We start from the raw sequence: 16582 nt of genomic DNA on the forward strand, positions 1-16582 counted from the left end.
GCAATGTATCCGGGAGGCTGTAGAGTTTTTAAAAATTAATAATATAAAGAGTCTAAAGAACAGTTCCTAAATTCTAATAAACACAAAAATTTAAGCTTTTATCAGCTAATCAAAAGTAAAATATAATTATTATAGGAAAAGAGAGGTGTCAACATTTTTCTTTCCTCAGCTTGATGGGTTTTCCAAGTGATTTCCAGGTAAACCAGTACCAAAATGGACTCAGAAAACCCACTTGAGAAGAGGAAGTGGATCTGAGAAGATCAACTTCTATATAGTATGCATCAATCTCAGAAAATTGGCTTTTCCTCCAAAATTGTATCCCCAGCACCACTTAAATTGCTTTCCCCACCCACCTCGCTTCAGTGGTGAAATACTGTACTCATTCAACGAGCATATACTGAGCACCTGCTATGTACCAAATATTATTCCCAGAACCTGGGTCTATCAAGGAACAAACATCCCCATCCTAGTAGATGGAGATCGACAACAACCCGTATATACAATAAGTAAGTGGATTATACAATATGTTTGATGGTGCTAGTGGTAAGAACCTGCCTACCAATACAGGAGATATCAAGAGCAACAGGTTCAATCCCTGGGTTGGGACAATCCCCTGGAGGAGGGCATGGCAGCCCACTCCAGTGTCCTTGCTTAAGAGAATCCCATGGACAGAGGAGCCTGGCGGGCTACAATTCACAGGTTCACAAAGAGTTGGACACAACTGAAGTGACAACTTATTTTTTTTAAGTAAAACAATGCAAATACTAGGGGAGAGAGGCTTGAATGCTAACTGTAAATAAACAGGGCAGGCCTAATGAAAAGTACACTACGTGAACAAAGGTCTGAGGGAGTGGAGACAGCTATACAGTAACTGCAAAACTGCTCTCCAGGCAGAGGGACAGTCAGAGCAAAGGTTCTAACTAAGGCTTTTCTATTCAGTTCTTACCACTACTTGGCAACGATTTTATTAATCTTTTTTTCTATTTCTTCTCTTCTGTTGTCCAATCCTACTCTTTACCCTCACTTCAGCAGTGGATGGTAATAACAGGTAATATTTATCAAATATTTACTACATACCAAGCATTTTTTAAGCATTTTAAAAAGATTAACAGATCTAAGATATAATATAGATCTATAAACATACCAGATCTATGACCTAGATCTCCATCATTTACAAGGAAGAAAACAGATGCACAAGAAGATTAAACAACTTTCCTCAAGACTACAGAGTTATTTAGCAAGTGGCAGAGCCCTGAAGCAGCATGTATAATAAGTCTTCTATACTGCGAAATTTAAGAACATTCAGCATAAAGACTGCCTCGTTTTCTCATTTCTAATAAACAGAATCTCTCATATTACATACTCAATAATTATGAAAGCTATTATAATGTTTTACTGACATTTTTTACAGTCATTCCTTACTACTGAACAGTCTTTACCTACAGTCTCTACTTACCATTTCCCTTAGCTCCCCTCAATCTGATTCACATTCCCAGACTAATGAAACTGCTCTAATGTGATTAGTGACCATCCCACCACAAGCCAAAGAGCTTTCTCTGGTCTCATTCTCCTGGAATGTTGCACTGAATTGTGTCAATTCCTTCTTTCCTCCTGAAGTCAACGTGATATCATACTGGATCTTCCTATCCCTGTGACTTGTGCCCTAGGAAATTCTTCGTTTGTTTTCTGAGACATACTTTTCCACCTTCTTTTTACTTCTCCAGTTGTTTGGTTAATAATACCTTTTTTTTTTTTTTACTTCTACCCCTTTAAAGGTAGGGATCCCAAAAGCTTACTTTCCTTTATACTTGTCTGTTATCTCAGTCCCCCTCAAGGTTCATTCATCCAATAAATATTTATCAAGCATCTTATTATCTACCAGGCACTGTTTGAGTCACTCTGGATACATCAATGAACAGAATAAACAAATAATATCTTATCCACATAAAATCAAGTATCTATGCTACCACAGATACTCAAAACCATCTTCCCCTAAATACTATGGTTTTTCTAGTAGTAATGTATGGATGTGAGAGTTGGACCATAAAGAAAGCTGAATGCCAAAGAATTGATGCTTCTGAACTATGGTGTTGGAGAAGACTCTTGAGAGTCCCTTGGAAACCAAGGAGATCAAACCAGTCAATTCTAAACAAAATCAATCCTGAATATTCACTGGAAGGGCTGAATATTCACTGAAGCGGAAGCTCCAATACTCTGGTCACCTGATGTGAAGACCCGACTCATTGGAAAAGACCCTGACGCTGGGAAAGATTGAAGCAGGAGGAGAAGGGGAAGACATAGGATGAGATGGTAGGATGGCATCACCGACTCAAGTTTGAGCCAGCTCCAGGAGTTGGTGATGGACAGGGAGGCCTGGCATGCTGCAGTCCATGGGGTCGCAAAGAGTTGGACACGAATGAGCGACTGAACTGAACTGAAACACTATTTTAAACACATCTCTCCCCAACTTAAAAAAACAAATTTGAGGTGACTGCAATGATTCCCCTCTTACCAATCACATCTAAATTTCTCTGTCTTTATTTAAAACACTCATAATTATTTTCTATTACACCTATCCAAATTCACTTTCTATTATTCCTTGATTCAAAAGAATCCTAGGTAGGTCAGTACTTGGATTACCCGCTAAAACACTTTACTTGTATTTCTAGTTGGTCAAATAACTACTGAAAACGTATGTCCACTACCTAGACACAAAAAAGTATACTGAATAAAAAGTCTACAGAAACAGATTTTTTTTAAAATCCTTTCAAATGTGTAAAAACAGCAAACACTTCTACAGGGCTAACTACATGTCAAGGGTTTCCCAGGTGGCGCTAGTGGTAAAGAATCCTGCTGCCAATGCAGAAGACACAAGAGACACAGGTTTAATCCCTGGGTTGGGAAATGGCATCCCACTCCAGTATTCTTGCCTGGGAAATCTCACGGACAGAGGAGCCCAGCGGGCTACAGTCCATGGGGCTGCAAAAAGTCAGACACAACTCAGCACACATACAAGCAAGACTATATGCCAAACACTATTCCACACATTTTATAGACATTAAATCATTTATTCCACACAACAATCTTAATGGCAGCATCCTACAAATGAGCAAACTAAGGCCCTGATAGGATAAAGTCACTTGCCCTGGGTCTGACAAGAAGAATGTGGTAAAGTCAAGATTCACGTTCAGGCAACCTGGTTCCATACTAAACTGCATAATACTCGCAGCAGAAGCAATAAATAAAAATAGGAATTCAAAGGGCTGGCAATGAAATCTAGAGGCCAATGAAAACTATGTTCAACTGTATTAAAAAAAAATCATTTAACTCCTTTACTCTAAGAGCAATATTGCTTTTAATATAATGCCAAGTTTTAAAGATTGTAGAATTTAGTAGTACATTATAAAAAGCACAATCTGTAAACACAAACACATCATATGTTATTCAAAGTTCTCCAAAGCTGCTGAAAATATTTGCTAGGCATGACAAAATAATTTTTATATATTTATATATACATATAGGGTACCATTCAGGTATGACCTAAATCAAATCCCTTATGATTATACAGTGGAAGGGAGAAATAGATTTAAGGGACTAGATCTGATAGAGTACCTGATGAACTATGGACAGAGGTTCGTGACATTGTACAGGAGACAGGGATCAAGACCATCCCCATGGAAAAGAAATGCAAAAAAGCAAAATGGCTGTCTGAGGAGGCCTTAAAAATAGCTGTGAAAAGAAGAGAAAAGCAGAGGAGAAAAGGAAAGATATAAGCAACTGAATGCAGAGTTCCAAAGAACAGCAAAGAGAGATAAGAAAGCCTTCCTCAGCAATCAATGCAAAGAAATAGAGGAAAACAACAGAATAGGAAAGACTAGAGATCTCTTCAAGAAAATTAGAGATACCAAGGGAACATTTCATGCAAAGATGGGCTTGATAAAGGACAGAAATGGTATGGACCTAACAGAAGCAGAAGATATCAAGAAGTGGCAAGAATACACAGAACTGTACAAGAAAGAGCTTCACGACCTAGATAATCATGATGGTGTAATCACTCACCTAGAGCCAGACATCCTGGAATGTGAAGTTAAGTGGGCCTTAGAAAGCATCACTACGAACAAAGCTGGTGGAAGTGATGGAATTCCAGTTGAGCTGGAAGTGATGGAATTCCAGTTGAGCTATTCCAAATCCTGAAAGATGATGCTGTGAAAGTGCTGCACTCAATATGCCAGCAAATTTGGAAAACTCAGCAGTGGCCACAGGACTGGAAAAGGTCAGTTTTCATTCCAATCCCAAAGAAAGGCAATGCCAAAGAATGCTCAAACTACCACACAATTGCACTCATCTCACACGCTAGTAAAGTAATGCTCAAAATTCTCCAAGCCAGGCTTCAGCAATACATGAACCATGAACTTCCAGATGTTCAAGCTGGATTTAGAAAAGGCAGAGGAACCAGAGATCAAATTGCCAACATCAACTGGATCATCAAAAAAGCAAGAGAGTTCCAGAGAAAAAAAATCTGTTTCTGCTTTATTGACTATGCCAAAGCCTGTGACTGTGTAGATCACAATAAACTGTGGAAAATTCTGAAAGAGATGGGAATACCAGTGACCACCTGACCTGCCTCTTGAGAAACCTATATGCAGGTCAGGAAGCAATAGTTAGAAGTAGACATGGAACAACAGACTGGTTCCAAATAGAAAAAGGAATACGTCAAGGCTGTATACTGTCACCCTGCTTATTTAACTTATATGCAGAATACATCATGAGAAACACTGGGCTGGAAGAAGCACAAGCTGGAATCAAGATTGACAGGAGAAATATCAATAACCTCAGATATGCAGATGACACCACCCTTATGGCAGAAAGTGAAGAGGAAGTAAAAGCCTCTTGAAGAAAGTGAAAGAGGAGAGTGAAAAAGTTGGCTTAAAGCTCAACATTCAGAAAACTAAGATCATAGCATCTGCTTCCATCACTTCATGGGAAATAGATGGGGAAATAGTGGAAACAGTGGCTGACTTTATTTTTTTGAGCTCCAAAATCACTGCAGATGGTGACTGCAGCCATGAAAATAAAAGACGCTTACTCCTTGGAAGGCAAGTTATGACCAACCTAGACAGCATATTCAAAAGCAGAGACATTACTTTGCCAGCAAATGTCCGTCTAGTCAAGGCTATGGTTTTTCCAGTGGTCATGTATGGATGTGAGAGTTGGGCTGTGAAGATAGCTGAGTGCCTAAGAATTGATGCTTTTGAACTGTGGTGTTGGAGAAGACTCTTGAGAGTCCCTTGGACTGCAAGGAGGTCCAACCAGTTCATCCTAAAGGAGATCAGTCCTGTGTGTTCATTGGAAGGACTGATGCTAAAGCTGAAACTCCAGTACTTTGGCCACCTCATGGAAAGAGCTGACTCATTGGAAAAGACTCTGATATTGGGAGGGATTGGGGCAGGAGGAGAAGGGGATGACAGAGAATGAGATGGCTGGATGGCATCACCAACTCGATGGACATGAGTTTGAGTAAACTCCGGGAGTTGATGATGGACAGGGAGGCCTGGTATGCTGCGATTCATGGGGTCGTGAAGAGTTGGACAGGACTGAGCAACTGAACTGAACTGATAGGGACATATGACTAACAAATGGTATTTTATTAGCATGGCTATTAAAGTATTTTATTGTCATACTTGTTTTCATTCGGATCAAACAGATTAGAATACAGTGCAGGGAAGGTAACTACCTTAAACAAACAAAGACCACTAGCTTTACTTTCTAGAAGCAAAACTCACATTTATACTAGGTCTAGTATAACAAAAAAGATTTTAATAGAAGCAAGACATTCCTAAAGAAGTACCACTAAGCACCTAACTTATATCCATACCCTGCAACATATCACCAACTCTATGGCCAAAGCACATTTTACAATATTTCTAAGGATTCATTTAGGAAATTTATGAAGCTATTTTATAACTAATTACATACAATTAAAAATGAAAGGAAGAGGTTCTTGTATAAAATAATCTTAGAATAATCTTATGCCAACTTAGGAACAGATGAGGAGTATCATACATATCACTTTCTCCTCTTTCCCATTTCCCCTTCTTCCTGGCAGATTAAAGACACAATTGTCAGGTTCTGAGCTAGAAAGATTAAAATGCCGAAGCCTGGAGAAGGAAGCTAATCTGACTTAGAAAAGGCTAAAGTTTGTAGCCTTCCCAACTAGTAGCCTAACTTAGAAAACCTAAAGTACGTAGCCAAAGGCAGCAAAGGAGCCAGTACCATCAATGCCTGAGGCAAAAATGCACTGTGGCCGTTATTAGAATTTGAAGACTTTCGTTGTATTTTCTGCCTATCTTCCCTTTTCCTAGGTTTGCAATGCACCTGCCCTCGTAGCAACTCAAGACACTCCCAAAGCCACTCACACAAAAAGGGCCCTTTTCCAAGATTTATATGAATAAAGCTATGCAAAATACTAATAATTTGACATTAATTCAAGTTGTTAAAATCTGGGAGAGCCTTTTGGAGAATGGAACCATTTGCTCCTCTCCCTATCAACCCCTCGGGGCTTCCCTGGTAACTCAGCTGGTAAAGAATCCGCCTGCAAGGCAGGAGACCCCCATTGGATTTCTGGGTCGGGAAGATCACCTGGAGAAGGGACAGACCACCGACTCGAGTATTCCTTTCCCTGGTGGCTCAGCTGGTAAAGAATCTACCTGCAGCACGGGAGACCTGGGTTTGAAAGATCCCCTGGAGAAGGGAACAACTACCCACTCCAGTATTCTGGCCTGGAGAATTCCATGGACTATATAGTCCATGGGTCACAAAGAGTTGGACACAACTGAGTGACTTTCACTTCACTACCACCCCTTCATCGTGGCTCCATACTCAAGGCATTAAATTAAAAGTTCCTGGAGGAAAAGAATAGATTGGCAGCCACCACTGAAAATATTCTCAAATACTAAGGCTCTCCTATACTGCATATTTGATAATTTACTTTCTTTCCATGTACACTGGGAATGAGAAAGAAGCATAATCCTCAAGATTCTTCTGCACAAAGGCGATCTCAATTCAATCTTAAATCCAAAATTAAAATATGAAAGGCTCTGTTAAAATATACCAAAGGAGAAAGCAACAGCTTTTATTCTAGTGACCATATTAGACAGCACACATAACCCGCTAAATAAAGAAGGGGAAAAATGTCAGAAATAGCTCTGTCACATTACCAGGATTAAGGAGGTACAGAATGGAAGGAACATCAATGAAAAACACATATTTCCCAACAAAGCACTATATTATGTTATTATCTTTATTCTTATTATAATTTCCCAAAATATTCATGGCATTACGGTAGATCTTTTATATTAATAATAGGAAAGAAAATGATTGATAAGTCATTTTGAAGCTGTAAGCACCCCAAGCTTGACATATTTTCAGACTCAATTGTGGTAATTCTTGAGATCTACATGCTAAATGTTGTAAAAAGGGACTAAGTGTCATATTGAGGGAATCAGAAAGAGAAGAAATGAAAACCATCTACTATTTACAAAGCCAGAACAAGAAATCTACTTTTCCCCCATTGCTTTAAGATACAAAATGAAATTTTCCTTCACAAAACAAAGCAAGCATGCTCTCCAGAAATACACAATAGATGAAGAAAGTTGGTTTAATGAAGAATAAACAAACCAAAACAAAGAAAAGAATAACTTCCAGGGTCTCAAAACTTAAAAAAAAAATTCCAAATAAGCCTGTTGTTTAACCAGATATGTTTAGAATACCTCTGCAAAACAAAGTATAATCAAAATAAATCAAAGAATAAACTTTCACTTAATAATGGCCCTACATTCTTCTTTGGCCTGCTGACCTATCCTTATTCATCCTTACAGGAGCTTGGGGTTGACAATATTAGTGTCTATTCATCAGAATTTTATGCCATTCCTTCTGCTTTCATCAGGTCACTATTAAACTTTAAAGACACCCAATAATATATACTGGTTACAAGCTGTTCAAACATACATTTCCTAGTAATCCTGAACTCATACACATTTAAGCAGATAAGGCATCAATTACTATTTTACAGATGAAATATGTTCCATCTCATCATCATGTAATAAAGATTTTATTTTCTAAACTCTTATTTCTCAGTGAACACATAACTAAAATTATTTGAAAACACTGGTGGTTATTTTCTGCTGAAATTTTTTGAGATTGTTATTTTGAGAAATCATGCCATCACTTCCTTTCCAAAAGCTGGGCTTGGATAACAAACTGCAGTTTACTATCAAAGACAAAGAGACTACATTTCTTCAGTTCTCTACTCTCCAAAACCTTGTTGTCATTTCTGGATGTAAAGGACTGAAGAGAAGATGGAATCTATGAGATGTCACACCAACATCTCTCAGATGGTGCCTTACCTCCATAGTCTACTCATTAATTTTTCTCACTCAACTGTCCACCCCACAATACACTGCACACTACTGAAGGAGGGATCTTTCTAGAAAGTACTTTCACTATGTCATCTCCTGCCCCAACCAACCTACTGGCTCCTTACTATTTAGCACATCAGATTCAACCTGACACTGAATACACCTCATAATCTAGCCTGACTCTAGCATACTAATTTCTCTGACACCATTCTCAGAAATTAGCACCTTATTCCACTGAGATCAGACTCCTCTCTCTCTCACATCATGCTGGTCCCCTTCAACGTGTCTGCTCCTGCTTCCATGCTCCACACGGAATGTATGGAATGTTCTCCTTCTGAAGACGCTCTGCCTATACAGACAGTACATATTCTTTATTCAAGTCCTACTTTCTCAAGAAGCCCTACTTCTAAATATCTCTACACTAACATACTGAACTCAGACCTATGAATCAAAGCATTAGATCTATTATGTTTTGGTTAGCGCTAGTTAATAATTATGGAAGTACACCCAACCAGATAATAAACTCTTAGAAGAGGCTGAACCGTTTCCCAAGAAGCACATCTGTAATAAATACTTAAAGGCTATTTGACAGATTGACTGAATAATCTTGCTTAAAAAAAAAAACAAGGATTTTTATGTCAAAAGATTTTTAGCTCATATGAAATAATTGTGAAGATGAGGATTTGCTTCAAAATAATCCAGGTCAAAGAGTAGGGGGACAAGGAATAAACTAAGTGAAGGTACCAGGTGAACTCAGGTTGACTACGAGTTGATCTCTGAAGTTGACACAGACATTTCTGTCTGTGTCAGAGACTTCTGTCTACTTCTGTTTAAATTTTCCACAATAAGTTTTTTTATTTTTAACACTAATAAGTCTATAGTTGATTTTAAATGACAAAACCAAGGCATAGAATACCACTTTTCTTTACCCAACAAATACCCAGGTCCCTATTTAAAGTAAGAAAAAAATTCTGGAAAGATCTAACTTGGCAGGGAACTTGTATGATTCTAATTCTCAACTAAGAATTAATTTAAAAATTAAAGAAAAAAAAAATCTAAATGGAAGGATAATCATCAAAAGAAAAATTAATCTACTACCAAAAGCAATACTGTTTATATTTCAAATTCTCATTCAATTACAGCATTCACAAAAGGACCCACCCAAACAACAGCTGAAAATCAGCTGTTTTTAAAAAAAAAAGCAAAATACAAAAGGCAAAAAAAAAAAAAAAAAAAAAAGGCTGCTACAATCAACATTCAATAAGCCAAATCAGTCAACGCTACTTCAAGAAATTTACAATCTGAAGACACTATTGCTCTTAACAGAGACTGACTTAGTAGAGTATTAAATAATCAGAAAAATAAGCACTTCCTCTTTATTCTGAGAACTGAAAATTATGTTTAAGAAATTTCAGATATTTGCCTTAATGCATCTGTTTGCTACTACTAAGGAATGCTCCACCCCTTTGGTAGTTCAGTCTACAGCTACTTATCAAAATTCAACCACCATTTCTCTACATCATCATTAACTAACTCTTTTTAAAAGCAGTAATACAAACACCTACTATCTTTAAATGTTGACATTTTATTCTAATTACACTGCTTCTTTGCCTTAACTTTTTTTTCTCCCAACTAGTTTTAGGCATATATACACACTAATCTGATTATTTTGATTTCCCCTTCTCCACAATTTCTCTAAATATTCAAGAGGGTAGGTTTTAGATACCATAACTAAAAACCCAGTGACTGTGAACAGATATCTCATATACCCTGATGCTGGGAAAGATTGAGGGCAGGAGGAGAGGGGCGGGACAGAGGATGAGATGGCTGGATGGCGTCACTGACTCAATGGACATGAGTTTAAGGAAACTCCAGGAGATGGTGAAGGACAGGGAAGCCTGGTGTGCTGCAGTCCATGGGTTGCAAAGTCTGACACGATTGAGCAACTGAACAACAAATAAACAGCAAGCTTTATCCTAATAGCAATACATCATCTGTCCATCACCCAATACAATTAAAGCTTAAAACAAGACAACTTTCTTATATAAACAGAGTTTAGAAAGAATGAAACCATACTCACAAATAAACTTCTTAGAAGAAAAATAAACATATTCAAATTGCCTTGTACTTGCCCTATCTTTGAAGTTTCATTTTCCTAGCAAGTAAAGGTAATGATCTTCTTTTTAGTAGCATGTAATTTCCCTCTTCCAGTAAAAGAAAAACTGCTAGATAGGAAAGCTAATCTAAGGGGCCAAAAGAGTGTTGAAATTTTCTCTTCTATAAACTACTTTCTCATTAAAAAAATACAAGAATCATGCTATGAAAAAGAAATGAGACAAAACCTATTGAATTAATATTATTACACCTGAAAAAGTTGACATTTACCACACAATCTTTTCTAATAAAGAAGACCACATAAATATCCAAAACATTTTCATAAAACCACTAAATATAGGATTAAAGGTCCCACTTATCTTTTTTCATCACATCACTGAGTAAATAATGCCCATCTTTATCATTTGTATACTCTTGACTTTTGAGAAAAAACATTACTTTTTAAAATATCATGGGTATTACCACAAAGAATGGGCCATTTGCACTTTTTTCCTAATATCTGAGTTAAACACAGATTTTTTTTAATCTCAAAATGTGTTAACAAATTTTATCCAATACATGCTACTCCAGTGGGATGAAAACCATTTACAAGTTTCACTTAGATTAAGAAATCCTTTGAGAAAAGTATGTAGTACATTCTAGTTATACTATTTCTAGAGCACCAAAAATCTCTATAACCTATTTCCCTACTGTTTTTCTTTAGAACCAGCTGAGATGAATGTAACTTCCTTCACAAAAAGTCAGAAGACAGTAGTATATCTAATGACAAAAAACTAACTGAATTTTCAGCAAATGTTTAAGTTTTCACAAATTAAAACTTTCTACTTCACTTGAATGGTATATAAAAATAGTAACACTGAGTTGAAACAGATTCAATCAAGTGCTATTTGCAGGCACCAAAAAGAAAAAAAAATGTTTTAATCAACAGTGTGGCTTAACCTTAAGACAGGAGTAGTGAAGGAGAGAAAGGGAAGATTTCTAAAATCATAGTGCTTAAACTGAGAAGGTATTTTTTCATTAACTTAATATATATATATAAAACATCATCTTAAAAATAAAACTCCCCTAATGCAAGATGCTCATCCTTAAGCAATGCTCTCTTTCTTTTACAAAGTAATAAACTGCAAGTTATCACTAGTGCTCCATTCAGACTGAAGTTGAAGGGCATTACAAAACAATTTTTCTGCACTTTGCCATGTGGTTATAGTCTTATCCCTCATAAAAGGTTTGTCTACAGAACTTTATATAAACAAATTTTATAACAAGTTTACCTTAAGTAATTCACATTCAAAAACCCTCCTTTAGAAATAATCTATTAATTGAAGAATTCAACTACTGAACCCAGCAGAAAGTATTTCAAACTATCTCCCCCTCCCCACAAAAAACCCATAAAGTTAGGAAGCTGCAATAAACCATACAAAAATATTTTGAAATCTCAGCTCTCTATTTCCTATCAAAATATCAAAGCACTTATCTTCTTCAGATGTGTTAAAGATCCCAAAGTGAATTCATTTTGACTTCACAGTGCTGAAAATAAGAATTTGATGACTGCAGGTAAAAAAAGTATAGAGTGGGGAAAACTACTTGAGAACATTTTTTATTGAAGCAAAATAGCTTTACAAAAGAAAAGATATATTAAAATCATTTACCTTCTTCTGCCAGACTGTCCTCTCCTAGAATACACAGCTTACAATTCAGCAAAGCATGACTGCCAAAGGTTTCTAAACCCATTCAGATTGTTCATAGTAGAAAGCTTCTCCACCAGTGTATTACAAAGAAAAATGAAATGTATTTTTTGCTTAGAGTTGAAGATCAATTGTATTAAATATTTTCCTACTAATATAAACTAAAAGTAATACTTGTAAAAAAAAAAAAAAAAGCTCAGGTTATAACTCAACCCAAGGTTTGCTACATGAATTGCTTCTAAATCTCAAAAGAGTAGGGATTAATTCAGTTTCCCCAAATTGTGGCTTAACTGGCTGAAAGGAAAAACAAAGCTTTATAAGTATCTTTTCCTAACCTTGGTTTACATTTGATGAAACAGACCATTTATCACAATCAAGTGAATGTAATGTCAAATATAAGATTCCTCAAGTACTACAGATAAAATCTGTAAAAATCACAATTAATGCAGTAATCTCCAAAAGTGATTTAAAGGCCAGCTGTATGTATTTATATTTACATTTGAGGTATTATTACTTTTGCAAGTAAGAGGTATATTGCTGCATGAGATTGCTACTATGACTTTTAACATTTTTATATATATCTTATGAATACAATGTATTATTCATGTTTAAATTTGAGATGTATGTATCTAATCTATGTAATCCTGTCTGTTTTTCTGGTAATTCTTTACTTTACAGTAGTCTGATTATAGCAAAAGCTCCTTCTTCACTTTATGCCATTACTCAGGACATTTTAATTTTGCTTTCACCAAAACAGACATCATAAGCCACCCTTGGCTTCTAGCTTTCTGTTTCTTAATGTAAACAATAATGACAGTGAGTGTTACCAAATGCATTTATGTGCACAGCTTTGTCATTTCTTTTCCCAGCCCCCTTTTTTCCTATGAAAAAAAATGAGGGATTTCGTTCTAGAAAAAAAACGATTTTTCTTTTGCTTATATACCTAATGGTTTTCAAAAGAAGATAATGTATTCTGATACCTACCATTCTAGAAATGTTAAAAGAAAGAACTTACCAAATCCAAAAATATTAAGTCAATCTGGTATTAGCCAGAGAGGAAATTTCCACTCAAACTATAAATAAAATGTCATCAATTAAGCTGAACATCAGTAACACTCAGTCAATAATCAATTCTCAATTTGGAAGGAATCCCTAACCCACATATAACCTGCATATAATCAAAATACCACTTATATTTGCTCGTGAAGCTCACAGATGAATTTGATTGTGTGTCAGATTTATCTTATTTTTAAACGCGTAGGCTAATATTTGTTGGTATCATCAAAGCCCATACTAAGTGTCCTGGGGAGATGCAATTCAGAAGAACGTTTGGTAGCATGGAGAAACCGGTCCAAAATGAAAAAAGAAAAACAAAACAAAACCACGTCCCAACAGAGCAAATACTCCACAAATTGATCACTGGGAGCAAAACGAAGACGCTCCTCTCCGGAGTAGCCTTGATAAACGATCTTCACTCAAAATGTTTAATAGTATCCTACCTCACTTCATTCACTTCCCAACTTCCTTGACTTTTCAGGGGCCAACACGGGGCGTCCCTTTCTTTCTTTCTTTTTTTTTTTCTGGAAGAGTATGCTGAAAGAATCAGTTAGGAAAAGAGGGAAGGAAAGGACAATACCCAAGAAAGCTGTGAAACAGGTGGGTTAGAACGAGCAGCGGCACAATCGAGATAGTTAAGGGGCAGCTTTTAAATGACAGATGTGGTTAAAGGAAAGACAGCAAATCGGAAGCTCCAGGGTAGCAAGACAGGCTGAGGGGCTGACTGCAAGCAACAGAGGGGGGCAAAGGCTAACTCCAGAGTGGTAGCAAAAAAAAAAAAAACCAAGCAGCAGGACGAGTGGGCAACGAGCAGTAGGATTAATGAGCAGCAGCAGCGGCACCGGTCAGAGTGGGAGTGATGGCTTTGGTCCTGGGAGACGGGGTCCACTGGGAAAGGACGTCAGAGAGGGGCAAGGGGGCTGGGAAAACAAGGAGTCCTGAGACTTAAGATTGCTGCTCCTACAAAAATGTAGAGGAAAGCGCTGAAGACGAGCAGCCGCCTCAGCTGCCCAATTGAAGAGATTTTCGAAGCAGCCGGCGCTCGCCGCCGCGCTGCCTTCTGCCCCGCTCCCTTTTCCTGGTGGTAACTGCTGTGGCGTAGAGGGGAGAGGGAGGAAGAGGAGGAGGAGGAAGATCGAGAAGGAGGAGGGTGAAGATGAGGCGGGGGGGATGGGGAGAAAGGGGGGTGCGGCCTGCACAGTCCCAGCGAAGCCTCCGCTCTCTCGTAGCCGGTCAGCCCTGGGTTTCCCCTAAAGCCCAGCCCCGCATAGACTCACCCGCCTGCCTTGCCTCGCTTTTCCCTTAGCCGACTCCACGCGCTGCCGCGTCCTCACGAGAGACCACTGAACGAGTGTCGGGGAAAAAAACTCTTCAGAACCGGGTCTGATTGCTTCAGCGAGTCCGACCTTTACGGCTGAGAGAGAGACTCTCAGCTTTCGGTGGGTTCCACAGCCAGACGGGCCACCATCTTACATTAGGGTAAGACTCCTCCGGCCTCCCGTGCGCAGGCGCACGCCGATCCGGCCGGGAGGGGCGGGGGAGGGGCGGGAGGAGCGGCGGGTGGCCGCTCCCGCAGCACCCTGGGAGTTGTAGTTCTGGGAGGGCAACTGCCCAGCTGCAAGCCGGGAGTTGAAGTTCTCACTCGGAGGGTGGCTGGCATCGCCTGCCTCACGTGGCTGCTACACTATTGCCTTTTTTTCGTGTTTTGCTTCCTTCTCGGCCCTCGTGTGTGCTGCTCCGCTGTCATTTGGTCGGCGGCCTACGTTAGCGGTTCCGTTTCCTCAGTGTTTGCTCAAATATGGGAAACCAAAACTCGGGGCGGGCATAACCAATTTGAGGGGAGCCGAGAACGTCTTTTCTCTGCTCCGCCCACTATAGGTATCAGAGAGGGCGGGGTAGAGGCAGATGCGGGGGTAGGAGGAGCGCGGGATTTGATCTAGGGTGGGAATGAGATACTGAATTAGCGTTCGTTTTTCGAAAAGTGAGAGTTATCTCGTTTCCCCTGTTTGCGCTTTTTGGAGCCACCACCCTTCTTCCCATCCTCACCATTAATCTCCACTGAAGAGGTAATCCTAAATTGTCCTGTACAGAAGTACAAGAGAACGGCAGACCCACTCACTTACAAAAATGTGTTTCTGATGAGGTCAATTTGAGAACATTATGCGGACTTTGCATATTAGTGTTAGTTCGGTTTCCAGCCTGCACAGCTCTGCGCGCGGAGTTCACAAACCCTTCACACATCAGTACATGCCAAGGAATATAAGAATGCACTCGCAATTTCTACGAGTGCTGAGGAATCCTCAATCTCAAAAATCAGTCAATTTACTGGTCCCGCCCACAGTCCTCCTAGAATTCTGATGGAAGTGGCGCTCCACGCAGTCGTTTCTGCTTATTGCGTGTATTCCTCACCCATTCATACAACGGATACTCATGGGCTCCTCCTGTGTGCCCGGCACTGTTCTATACATGGGGAGGCGACGGTGAGCAAAATAGATAGCATTCTCCGTTTCTATTCTAGGAATTCCTGTATCTATTCCAGTGTGTGTGTTAGGGTGAGAGAAAAGGGAGAGGAAGCAACGTATGATTAAAATGCATAGTGCATTGTAACTGATGAAAAAAAAAACAGAAGGGGAATAGGGAGAGGTTGCAGTTTTAAATCTGTGAACCTAAGCCCGTAGTGAGCAGCTTTTTCATTTTTCAAAAATACATTAGTTATTTGTGTTTCAGTTTCTTCACTGTCAAGCCTAGACACAATTATTTGGTGAATACCTAAAATATGTAATAAACTCACAATTTCCCCAAAATTTGAAATTGTAGAATCATGAGATTATTATCTAGCAAGCAAAATTGGGAAAATCATTTGGCTTCACCACCTTTAGGTAATAACGTTCAGTAGAGGAGGCATGTTTTTTTTTAATGTGTGTTTGTTTTTTTAATCACCAATTATATGGTGAAATATAAGCCAAGTAATGCAAAGACCAAAATAAAAAGAATCCTTAACCTTATTAAAGATTAGAACCACCACTATAAGACTTCCAGAAAAAATCTTTAATCATCATTTAATCCATCACCTTATCCTACATACCTTTTTTTAAGAACAGTGTCTTCACAGTGTCTCTTGTATTAGCCTAAAATGAAATTCAGGGATAATTTATAAATTTCATTTACATACATGGTTTTGTTTTAAATCAAAATAATGTCCTATATATAATATAAAAAGTACAAAAAAGTGATTTGTAGTTCAGTATGTAAATGCTCAGACATAACTAGTCTAGAAAATATAATCAAATCATCATTTGTTGGCTCCTG

The 16582-nt window shown here is 38.4% G+C and overlaps 1 protein-coding gene across 10 annotated transcripts in view; it reads right to left on the minus strand.

Annotated features, from left to right (window-relative positions):
* Positions 1-15568, minus strand: part of CNOT4 (CCR4-NOT transcription complex subunit 4) — a 153702-nt gene extending 138134 nt beyond the window's left edge. For 7 of the 10 annotated variants that reach the window (XM_061414812.1, XM_061414813.1, XM_061414807.1 and 4 more), the window contains exon 1: positions 14551-14789. The gene's annotated coding sequence lies outside the window, so the exon portion shown is untranslated. Of the gene's footprint in view, positions 1-12181; positions 14531-14550; positions 14792-15396 lie in introns of those variants that run through there. The other 3 variants (XM_061414809.1, XM_061414814.1, XM_061414810.1) reach the window with 3 other exon arrangements.
* Between the last annotated feature and the right edge of the window lie 1014 nt (positions 15569-16582).

This window comes from Bos javanicus, chromosome 4 (assembly GCF_032452875.1).
Source record: "Bos javanicus breed banteng chromosome 4, ARS-OSU_banteng_1.0, whole genome shotgun sequence".
NCBI lineage: Eukaryota > Metazoa > Chordata > Mammalia > Artiodactyla > Bovidae > Bos > Bos javanicus.